This window comes from Globicephala melas, chromosome 11 (genome assembly GCF_963455315.2).
Source record: "Globicephala melas chromosome 11, mGloMel1.2, whole genome shotgun sequence".
NCBI classification, from domain to species: Eukaryota; Metazoa; Chordata; class Mammalia; order Artiodactyla; family Delphinidae; genus Globicephala; species Globicephala melas.
The window spans coordinates 49,013,877-49,026,654 of NC_083324.2; the positions used below are offsets into that span (position 1 = coordinate 49,013,877).

Sequence of the window (12,778 nt, forward strand, 5' to 3'; positions counted from 1 at the left end):
ACGTAAACAAATAGGTGTGGCTGTATTCCAGAGAAACTTAATGACACTGAAATCTGAATTTCATATAATTTTCACAGTATATTTCTTTTTCCCCCTCTCAACCATTAAAAAGTATAAAAACTATTCTTAACTCCTGGACTGTACAAAAACAGGAGGAAGGTAGGATTTGGTTTGGTCTGCAGGCCATAATAGTATACACACACAATGCTTGATAGTACTCTGATCATTAAACTCCTTGAATCTAGAGAAGGATTTTTCTCATGCTGAATTTTCAATCTTAATTCAACACACAGTACTGAAAGAGCAGTGTTTTAGAATAGGTAGAGGAGATATAGAACATGATAGCAATAGTAGGGAAAAAGCAGGTGACAAGCAACAAGAATAAAAAATTAGATGTGCTAAACTTCTAGAACACAGTTGGTTATGCACAGGTAATGTGTTTATCAATTTGTTGAAACAATACCAGGCTTATGTATGTATTTAATTTAAAGCAGTCTCAAATAAGACTTGTGGATTTTATAGAATTAATTTTTAGGGTAATCATTTAAAATGTCAAGATTGAATAGAGACTCATGTAAAATGAGTATAAGAGAAAAAGGCCTTTAATGGGATTCAATTATTTCGCTGTTTGGATAGTGCTTTGGAGTGGACTTGACGATTAAAGAAAAAAAAAGAGAAAAAGGAGTGGGTTTTATGAAAAAAAAAGAGAGAAAAAGGAGTGGGTTTTATGAATGACTGAGTGAAATATGACCATTTCTCATATTTCATGTCCAGAGAACTGAATTAATGATAATAACACATTGTATTTGTGTAATATTTCATTATTTATAAAAAAGTTTCCCCATATGGCATCTTATTTAATTCATATACATGCTTTGCTGAGGTAGGTGTTTCACTAGTTTAGTAATGAAAACCGAGGCTTATAAAGTTTAAGTGATTTTCAAGTGATACATTAAGAACTTACGTTTAGAACTGGAGCTCAAATATTTTCTGATTCTTAGTTGATTATCCTTTGGGATGTTGCTAGGTATTACATGAAAAAGACAGTTCTATAACCAAACTATTTGAAAAACGCTGGGATAAACTGGTGTCTTTGCTTCAGGACTTCCCAGAACCTTTCATTAAACTAATGTGAAATGTAAATTCCCAAAAGGAGAATATAGGATGTGGTATTTCCCAAATTTATTTGGTTCTAGAGTCCTTCTAGGTCAAGAGCTTGTGTTTCACGTGGCTCTGAATAAGAGTTAAGATTGGGCAAAAGTACCTAAACCTCTCTAAGCCCCTGTATCCTTGTCTCTAAAAAGCAGAGACATAGAGTTGATGCACTTGGCCCAGTGTCTGCTACATGTAATTGCTTAATTATATGTAATTGCTGGATTACACATAATTGTTTGATAGCCATATATATATCAAGCACACACACTGGCAAGTCCAATCTCTTTTCAAAGATGAAGAACAATTCAGGGAAGTGACATGGTTCTCTCAAGTCATGAGGTGAGTAAGAGAGCTGGAACACAGACTTAAGTCTTCTAAACCTAAGGGCACAGTTTTATTTATCAAAACAAGAAAAATGGAACCAGATACCTGTTTTGATATTCAGGTCTGAATGAAAACTGGAAGATCATGGTCCTCACCTAGATTTTTTAAAGAGATAAAATAAACATGTGAATATCTGACAAGAGTGAGATGTCTGGCTGGTATTTTTGCTCACTTTCTATCCAAGGGATGTGTTTTCCTCTTTGATGAGATTGATTTGTAACTCCCTTCATTGTTAAACTACTGATCTCAATTTAACTACACAATTTGGGAGAGTTGGGGCTGTGCAATTTTTCCAGAAAATGATTAAGAAAAACTCTAAGAATATTGTGAACTGTATCAGGAACATGAATTCCTCTAACGAGGCAGTGGATCACTACTGATATTTTTCTCTCTAATTGGACTCAGAGCCCTGATAGTTTTTCATGAGTCGTGGCAGCTTGCTTTCAGCAAATGCATTTTTCACTTTGCAGTGGAGTATAACATGCTCTCCAAAGCCTGTGACACTCCTTTTCTTTCTCTAATTTGTTCCCCAACTTGAAGGTGAACATGGAAGCTTTCAGATACCTGCTATTCACAGTGACATGATGTTCATTTGACTTTTGTAGCCCTACATGTACAATTTCTGTGTTCCTGTAATATGTAGATGCATGGGGGTGGGGAGGGGTTGGTACAGAGCAGATGATGCCCAATGAGAAAATGGCTAAGGTAGTGGAGACACAGAAGAACCACAGCCATTCACACTCTTCCCCTTTGCACTTCATCTTGCTACTCTCCACTTGCCAGAGGAGGTGTTCCTCACAGGGTGGATTCCAAAACTGGAAATGAGTGACTTTATATATTTTATTGATATATGTATTTTGAAACATAAGTTAAAGTCCCAAAGAATGCTGTGAGACTGTAATAGGGAAGAACAAATCTGACTCCATATTAGATCTGTTCCTTTTAGTTTAAACCTTTGTGCTCTGCTTCCTGTGCTTAGTCGTTCTGGCTTTGCATCTTTTGTAAAAGGATGTTGCCTATCGGACTTCTCTGGTGGTGCAGTGGTTAAGAATCCGCCTGCCAATGCAGGGGACATGGGTTCGAGCCCTGGTCCGGGAAGATCCCACATGCCGCGGAGCAACTAAGCCCATGCACCACAACTACTGAGCCTGCACTCTAGAGCCCACAAGCCACAACTACTGAGCCTGCATGCCACAACTACTGAAGCCCATGCACCTAGAGCCCATGCTCCACAATAAGAAAAGCCACCACAATGAGAAGCCTGTGCACTGCAACAAAGGGTAGCCCCCGCTCGCCGTAACTAGAGAAAGCCCATGTGCAGCAACGAAGACCCAATGCAGCTAAACATAAATAAATAAAATAATTTTTTAAAAAAGGATGTTGCCTATAGCCTGCAATAAACAGCATAACTCATTCTCAAGGCTTTAGACCTTTAAGAGTCCATTCACATATAGAGATAAGAAGTGGCAGAACAGAGAATAACATTTGTCTTGTTGGAGGTTTACAGGAACATCATGACCTGACCTACACGGACAGATGTAAGAACAAAGGATTCTGACACCAAGAAGTTTGCAACAACTGACCACGCCCCTCCCTCACCTTGCCTTTAAAAGTGCTTTGCTGAAACCCTCCAAGGAGTTTGGGGTCTGTGGGGCACAAGCCACCCGTCTCCTTACATGGCCCTGCAATAAAACTCTCTCTGCTCCAAACTCTGATTTCGGTTTGTTTGGCACTGTGCATCGGGTAACAAGACATCATGAGAAACATGTCCTCGTGAAAATGGTTTCCTTGTTTACTGGGCTCTATTTGTTTAAAATGAGGTAGTAGTGGGGACTTCCCTGGTAGTCCAGTGGCTGAGACTCCATGCTCCCAATGCAGGGGGCCCAGGTTCGATCCCTGGTCAGGGAAGTAGATCCCACATGCATGCCGCAACTAAGAGTTCACATGCCGCAACTAAAGATTCTGTATGCTGCAACTAAAAAGATCCCACATTCTGCAACAAAGATCCCACGTGCCACAACTAAGACCCAACACAGCCAAATAAATAAATAAATAAATATTTAACAAAACAAAACAAAACAAAAAAGAAAATGGCTAAGGTGCAACTAGGGTGATTAGAGGAGCAGCAAGCCATACACTTTCAATCCAAGATGCCTACATGAATGTGCCATATAATTTACCATATTTGAATCATTTAATGGTACAAAACAGAAAGTTTCCAAATTATTTTTATCAGGCAGATACACATTCTTTAAAAAGTCTGCCAAATCTAGCACAATAGAAAAAAAAACTAGAGACCAAATTTAGTTATAAATATCCATGCAAATGTCTTTAAAGTGTAGCAAGTGTACTCCATTGTGCTTCCTGTGCCTGGTGCTTAGGAGATGTAATGATTGACAAGTTGCAGTGCCTGTCCTCAAGTAGCCTAAATTGAGACTAGGGGATCAAGGCAGAAAAATGATTTTACTACATAGTAGGGTAAGATAAGGACTATTGCAGATGACACATGTATTGCTAGGGGGGCTCAAAGGAAGGTACTTGGTAATATTTGGTTTGGGCATATGAATAACAACTTGGAAGAGCTGCTCTTTGGGTTGAGTGGTGAAGAATCATGGCTAAGGGTCTCAGTTCTGCCTTTGTTCTGCCCAAGTCCAAATCCCAAGTCTGGGATTTAATTCTTATATACTATTTAATTGGTCCATCTTCATATGTAAGCTCACCTTTAGAGTCTGGGTACCCTGAAGAATACAGGGTCATACTAGGTTATTCTTGTTGGAAGTGATCACTTTCCTTATGTAGTTGTAATAGATAGCAAACATGGCCACAATTCTTTGTAGCTCCTCCCATCAAGAAGCAGAATCTGTTTCCTTATCCCTTGCATCTGGGCTGGCTTTGCCATTGACTTTGACTAGCAATGTGATGAAAATAGCAGTGTACCGGTTTCATGCCTGGTCTTTAAGAGGTCTTACATTTCCACTTACTGTTTTTTCTTTTTTCTGTTTTGTTTTGTCTGTTTTGCTAAGACTTTTATCGATATTTATTTTTTAATAGGATTACAGAGCTGGAAAGGGTCTTGGAGCTCTCGTCCTCATTCTTTTTTTTTTTAAATTTTATATTGGAGTATAGGTGATTAACAACGTTGTGTTAGTTTCAGGTGTAGAGCAAAGTGATTCAGTTATACATGTACATATATCTATTCTTTTTTGGATTCTTTTCCCATATAGGTTATTACAGAGTGTTGAGTAGAGTTCCCTGTGCTATACAGTAGGTCCTTGTTGATTATCTATTTTATATAAAAATATGGAACGCTACACGAATTTGCCTGTCATCCTTGCACAGGGGCCATGGTAATCTTCCCTGAATGGTTCCAATTTTAGTACCTGTGCTGCTGAAGAGAGCACTTGTCCTCATTCTTTTAAACTTCTGAGAATCTTCTTCTGAATTATAACCAATGCTCTTATAACACTTGCACAAACACACACACTTCCCAGCCATAGTTTGGTGCAGGCTTTGGTAAATTTCTGGAACTCTCCAGCCTCCCCTTTCTTGGCAGAGAAACTCACCCATTTTTTTAAAAGATTGATGTTATTGAGGTACGTAAGTTTCATGTGTACAACATTATATTTCTACCTCCGTATAACCTACAGCTTGCTCTCCGCCAAAAATTGTTTTCCATACATCACCCTACAGTTGATACCCTTTACTTATTTTGCCCTACCTCACTGCCCTCCCCATCTGGTAACCACTATTCTGTTCTCTGTATTTATGTGTCTGTTTTGGTTTGGATTGTTCATGAATTTTCTTTGTTTTCTAATATTCCATACACGTGTGAAGTCATATGGTATTTGTCTTTCTCTGTCTGACTCATTCCACCTAGCATGATGCCCTCAAGGTCCATCCATGTTGTCACAAATGACAAGCTTTCATCTGTTTTTTTCTTTTTTGGTGTCTGTTTACTCACTGTTGATGGAGCCACATGCACAAGCTTGCACCATCCTGCTGGAGGAGGAGACTAGGTGGAGAGAGGATCCAGTCACCCAACTGTCCCAGCCGAACCCCCGATGTGTCAGCCTCACAGCTCAAGCCTGGCTGCTGCCAGGAATTTCCAAAAAGTTTCCACCTTTTTGTTCGTGAGTACTGATTGCATTTAAAAGTTACTCTGGGGGGGGACGAGGGGAAGATGGCAGAAGACTAAGACGCGGAGATCACCTTCCTCCCCACAGATACACCAGAAATACATCTACACGTGGAACAACTCCTACAGAACACCTACTGAACGCTGGCAGAAGACCTCAGACCTCCCAAAAGGGAAGAAAGTCCCCACGTACCTGGGTAGGGCAAAAGAAAAATGAATAAACAGAGACAAAAGGATAGGGACGGGACCCGCACAGGTGGGAGGGAGGTGTGAAGGAGGAAAGGTTTCCACACACTAGGAGGCCCCTTCGCGGACGGAGGCTGCGGGTGGCGGAGGGGGAAAGCTTCGGAGAAGGAGAGCACAGCAACAAGGGTGCGGAGGGCAAAGCGGAGAGATTCCCGCACAGAGGATCAGGGCCGACCGGCACTCACCAGCACGAGAAGCTTGTCTGCACACCTGCCGGGGTGCGCAGCGCTGGGAGCTGAGGCTCGGGCTTCCGTCGGAGCGCAGGGAGAGGACTGGGGTTGGCGGCGTGAACACAGCCTGCAGGGAGTTAGTGCACCACGGCTAGCTGGGAGGGAGTCCGGCGAAAACTCTGGACCTGCCGAAGAGGCAAGAGACTTTTTCTTACCTCTTTGTTTCCTGGTGCGCAGGAGAGGGGATTAAGAGCGCTGCTTAAAGGAGCTCCAGAGACGGGCACGAGCTGCGGCTAAAAGCGCGGACCCCAGAGATGGACATGAGACGCTAAGGCTGCTGCTGCCGCCACCAAGAAGCCTGTGTGCGAGCACAGGTCACTATCCACACCCCGCTTCCGGGGAACCTGTGCAGCCCACCACTGCCAGGGTCCCGGGTTCCAGAGACAACTTCCCGGGGAGGACGCACAGCGTGCCTCAGGCTGGTGCAACGTCATGCCAGCCTCTGCCACCGCAGGCTCACCCCGCACTCCGTGCCCCTCCCTCCCCCCGGCCTGAGTGAGCCAGAGCCCCCGAATGAGCGGCTCCTTTAACCCCGTCCTGTCTGAGCGAAGAACGCCCTCCGGCGACCTACACGCAGAGGCGGGGCCAAATCCAAAGCTGAGCCTCGGGAGCTGTGAGAACAAAGAAGAGAAAGGGAAATTTCTCCCAGCAGCCTCAGGAGCAGCGGATTAAATCTCCACCATCAACTTGATGTACCCTGCATCTGTGGAATACCTGAATAGACAATGAATCATCTCAAATTGAGAAGGTGGACTTTGAGAGCAAGATTTATGATTTTTTCTCCTTTTCCTCTTTTTGTGAGTGAGTATGTGTATGCTTCTGTGTGAGATTTTGTCTGTATAGCTTTGTTTCCACCATTTGTCCTAGGGTTCTATCCGTCCTTTTTTTTTTCTTAAAATATTTTTTCTTAATTATTTTTTATTTTAATAACTTTATTTTATTGTTTTACCTTCTTTCTTTCTTCCTTTCCTTCCTTCCTCACTCCCTCCCTTCTTTCTTTCTTTCTTTCTTCCTCCCTCCCTCCCTCCCTCTCTCTCTCTCTCTCTCTCTCTTTCTTTCTTTCTACTTTTTCTCCCTTTTATTCTGAGCTGTGTGGATGAAAGGCTCTTGGTGCTGCAGCCAGGAGTCAGTGCTGTGCCTCTGAGGTGGGAGAGCCAACTTCAGCACACTGGTCCACAAGAGACCTCCCAGCTCCACATAATATCAAACGGCAAAAAATCTCCCAGAGATCTCCATCTCAACACCAGCACCCAGCTTCACTCAACGACCAGCAAGCTACAGTGCTGGACACCCTACGCCAAACAACTAGAAAGACAGGAACACAATCCCACGCATTAGCAGAGAGGCTGCCTAAAATCATAATAAGTCCACAGACACCCCAAAACACACCACCAGACGTGGACCTGCCCACCAGAAAGACAAGATCCAGCCTCATCCACCAGAACACAGGCACTAGTCCCCTCCACCAGGAAGCCTACACAACCCACTGAACCAACTTTAGCCACTGGGGACAGACACGAAAAACAATGGGAATTAAGAACCTGCAGCCTGCAAAAAGGAGACCCCAAACACAGTAAGATAAGCAAAATGAGAAGACAGAAAAACACACAGCAGATAAAGGAGAAAGATAAAAACCCACCAGACCTAACAAATGAAGAGGAAATAGGCAGTCTACTTGAAAAAGAATTCAGAATAATGATAATAAAGATGATCCAAAATCTTGGAAATAGAATAGAGAAAATGCAAGAAACATTTAAGAAGGGCCTAGAAGAACTAAAGTTGAAACAAGCAATGATGAACAACACAATAAATGAAATTAAAAATACTCTAGATGGGATCAATAGCAGAATAACTGAGGCAGAAGAACGGATAAGTGACCTGGAAGATAAAATAGTGGAAATAACTACTGCAGAGCAGAATAAAGAAAAAAGAATGAAAAGAACTGAGGACAGTCGCAGAGAGCTCTGGAACAACATTAAATGCAGCAACATTTGAATTCTAGGGGTTCCAGAAGAAGAAGAGAAAAAGAAAGGGACTAAGAAAATATTTGAAGAGATTGTAGTAGAAAACTTCCCTAATATGGGAAAGGAAATAGTTAATCAAGTCCAGGAACAACAGAGAGTCCCATACAGGATAAATCCAAGGAGAATACACCACGACACATATTAATCAAACTGTCAAAAATTAAATACAAAGAAAACATATTAAAAGCAGCAAGGGAAAAACAACAAATAACACACAAGGGAATCCCCATAAGGGTAACAGCTGATCTTTCAGCAGAAACTCTGCAAGCCAGAAGGGACTGGCAGGACATATTTAAAGTGATGAAGGAGAAAAACCTGCAACCAAGATTACTCTACCCAGCAAGGATCTCATTCAGATTTGATGGAGAAATTAAAACCTTTACAGACAAGCAAAAGCTGAGAGAGTTCAGCACCACCAAACCGGCTTTACAACAAATGCTAAAGGAACTTCTCTAGGCAAGAAACACAAGAGAAGGAAAAGACCTACAATAACGAACCCAAAACAATTAGGAAAATGAGAATAGGAACACACATATCGATAATTACCTTAAATGTAAATGGACTAAATGCTCCCACCAAAAGACACAGATTGGCTGAATGGATACAAAAACAAGACTCATATATATGCTGTCTACAAGAGACCCACTTCAGATCTAGAGACACATACAGACTGAAAGTAAGGGGATGGAAAAAGATATTCCATGCAAATGGAAACCAAAAGAAAGCAGGAGTAGCAATTCTCATATCAGACAAAATAGACTTTAAAATAAAGACCATTACAAGAGACAAAGAAGGACACTACATAATGATCAAGGGATTGATCCAAGAAGAAGATATAACAATTGTAAATATTTATGCACCCAACATAGGACCACCTCAATACATAAGGCAAATACTAACAGCCATAAAAGGGGAAATCGACAGTAACAATCATAGTAGGGGACTTTGAACACCCCACTTTCACCAATGGACAGATCATCCAAAATGAAAATAAATAAGGAAACACAAGCTTTAAATGATACATAAAACAAGATGGACTTTATTGATATTTATAGGACATTCCATCCAAAAACAACAGAAAACACATTTTTCTCAAGTGCTCATGGAACATTCTCCAGGATAGATCATATCTTGGGTCACAAATCAAGCCCTGGTAAATTTAAGAAAATTGAAATTGTATCAAGTATCTTTTCTGACCACAACGCTATGAGACTAGGTATCAATTAGAGGAAGAGATCTGTAAAAAATACAAACACATGGAGGCTAAACAATACACTACTTAATAACGAAGTGATCATTGAAGAAATCAAAGAGGAAATCAAAACATACCTAGAAACAAATGACAATGGAGACACGACAACCCAAAACCTACGGGATGCAGCAAAAGCAGTTCTAAGAGGGAAGTTTATAGCAATACAATCCTACCTTAAGAAACAGGAAACATCTCGAATAAACAACCTAACCTTGCACCTAAAGCAATTATAGAAAGAAGAACAAAAAGCCCCAAAGTTAGCAGAAGGAAAGAAATCATAAAAATCAGATCAGAAATAAATGAAAAAGAAATGAAGGAAACGATAGCAAAGATCAACAAAACTAAAAGCTGGTTCTTTGAGAAGGTAAACAAAATAGACAAACCATTAGCCAGACTCATCTAGAAAAAAAGGAAGAAGACTCAAATCAACAGAATTAGAAATGAAAAAGTAGAAGTAACAATGACAAGGCATAAATACAAAAGATCATGAGAGATTACTACAAGCAACTCTATGCCAATAAAATGGACAACCTGGAAGAAATGGACAAATTCTTAGAAATGCACAACATGCCGAGACTGAATCAGGAAGAAATAGAAAATATGAACAGAGCAATCACAAGCACTGAAATTGAAACTGTGGTTAAAAATCTTCCAAATAACAAAAGCCCAGGACAAGATGGCTTCACAGGCGAATTCTATCAAACATTTAGAGAAGAGCTAACACCTATCCTTCTCAAACTCTTCCAAAATAGAGCAGAGGGAGGAACACTCCCCAACTCATTCTATGAGGCCACCATCACCTTGATACCAAAACCAGGCAAGAATGTCACAAAGAAAGAAAACTACAGGCCAATATCACTGATGAACATAGATGCAAAAATCCTCAGTAAAATACTAGCAAACAGAATCCAACAGCATATTAAAAGGATCATACACCATGATCAAGTGGGGTTTATTCCAGGAATGCAAGGATTCTTCAATATATGTAAATCAATCAACGTGATACACCATATTAACAAATTGAAGGAGAAAAACCATATGATCATCTCAATAGATGCAGAGAAAGCTTTCAACAAAATTTAACACCCATTTATGATAAAAACCCTGCAGAAAGCAGGCATAGAGGGAACTGTCTTCAACATAATAAAGGCCATATATGACAAATCCACAGCCAACATCATCCTCAATGGTGAAAAACTGAAAGCATTTCCACTGAGATCAGGAACAAGACAAGGTTGCCCACTCTCACCACTGTTATTCAACATAGTTTTGGAAGTTTTAGCCACAGCAATCAGAGAAGAAAAGGAAATAAAAGGAATCCAAATCGGAAAAGAAGAAGAGCTAATCAATGAATTTGGTAAAGTAGCAGGATACAAAATGAATGCACAGAAATCTCTTGCATTCCTATACACTAATGATGAAAAATCTGAAAGTGAAATCAAGAAAACACTCCCATTTCCCATTGCAACAAAAAGAATAAAGTATGTAGGAATAAACCTACCTAAGGAGGCAAAAGACCTGTATGCAGAAAATTATAAGACACTGATGAAAGAAATTAAAGATGATACAAATAGATGAAGAGATATACCATGTTCTTGGATTGGAAGAATCTACATTGTGAAAATGACTCTACTATCCAAAGCAATCAACAGATTCAATGCAATCCCTATCGAACTACCACTGGCATTTTTCACAGAACTAGAACAAAAAATTTCACAATTTGTATGGAAACACAAAAGACCCCGAATAGCCAAAGCAATCTTGAGAACAAAAAACAGAGCTGGAGGAATCAGGCTCCCTGACTTCAAACCTTACTACAAAGCTACAGTAATCAAGACAGTATGGTACTGGCACAAAAACAGAAAGATAGATCAATGGAACAGTATAGAAAGCCCAGAGATAAACCCACGCACATATGGTCACCTTATCTTTGATTAAGGAGGCAGGAATGTACAGTGGAGAAAGGACAGCCTCTTCAATAAGTGGTGCTGGGAAAACAGGACAGCTACATTTACAAGTATGAGATTAGGTCACTCCCTAACACCATACACAAAAATAAGCTCAAAATGGATTAAGGACCTAAATATAAGGCCAGAAACTATCAAACACTTAGAGGAAAACATAGGCAGAACACTCTATGACATAAATCACAGCAAGATCCTTTTTGACCCACCTCCTAGAAAAATGGAAATAAAAACAAAAATAAACAAATGGGACCTAATGAAACTTCAAAGCTTTTGCACAGCAAAGGAAATCTTAAACAAGACCAAAAGACAACCTTCAGAATGGGAGAAAATAGTTGCAAATGAAGCAACTGACAAAGGATTAATCTCCAAAATTTATAAGCATCTCATGCAGCTCAATAACAAAAAAACAAACAACCCAATCCAAAAATGGGCAGAAGACCTAAATAGACATTTCTCCAAAGAAGATATACAGACTGCCAAAAAACACATGAAAGGATGCTCAACATCACTAATCATTAGAGAAATGCAAATCAAAACTATAATGAGATATCATCTCACACCAGTCAGAATGGCCATCATCAAAAAATCTAGAAACAATAAATGCTGGAGAGGGTGTGGAGAAAAGGGAACAGTCTTGCACTGCTGGTGGGAATGTGAATTGGTACAGCCACTATGGAGAACAGCATGGAGGTTCCTTAAAAAAACTAAAAATAGAATTACCATACGACCCAGCTATCCCACTACTGGGTATATACCCTGAGCAAACCATAATTCAAAAAGAGTCATGTACCAAAATGTTCATTGCAGCTCTATTTACAATAGCCCGGAGATGGAAACAACCTAAATGTCCATCATCGGATGAATGGATAAAGAAGATGTGGCACATATATACAATGGAATAGTACTCATCCATAAAAAGAAACGAAATTGAGCTATTTGTAATGAGGTGGAAGGACCCAGAGTCTGTCATACAGAGTGAAGTATGTCCGAAAGAGAAAGACAAATACCGTATGCTAACACATATATATGGAATTTAAAAAAAACTGTCATGAAGAACCTAGGGGTAAGAGAGGAATAAAGACACAGACCTACTAGAGAATGGACTTGAGGATATGGGGAGGGGAAAGGGTAAGCTGTGACAAAGCGAGAGAGTGGCATGGACATGTATACACTACCGGACCTAAAATAGATAGCTAGTGGGAAGCAGCCACATAGCACAGGGAGATCAGCTCGGTGCTTTGTGACCACCTAGAGGGGTGGGATAGGGAGAGTGGGAGGGAGGGAGATGCAAGAGGGAAGAGATATGGGAACATGTGTGTGTGTATGGCTGATTCACTTTGTTATAAAGCAGAAACTGGCACACCATTGTAGAGCAATTATACTCC

The 12,778-nt window shown here is 40.5% G+C and overlaps 1 non-coding gene across 1 annotated transcript; it reads right to left on the minus strand.

Annotated features, from left to right (window-relative positions):
• Nucleotides 1–4,833: 4,833 nt before the first annotated feature.
• On the minus strand, nucleotides 4,834–4,940 carry LOC115838961 (U6 spliceosomal RNA). The gene has a single exon (XR_004033841.1). It is a non-coding gene; the product is annotated as a U6 spliceosomal RNA (small nuclear RNA).
• Nucleotides 4,941–12,778: the final 7,838 nt, after the last annotated feature.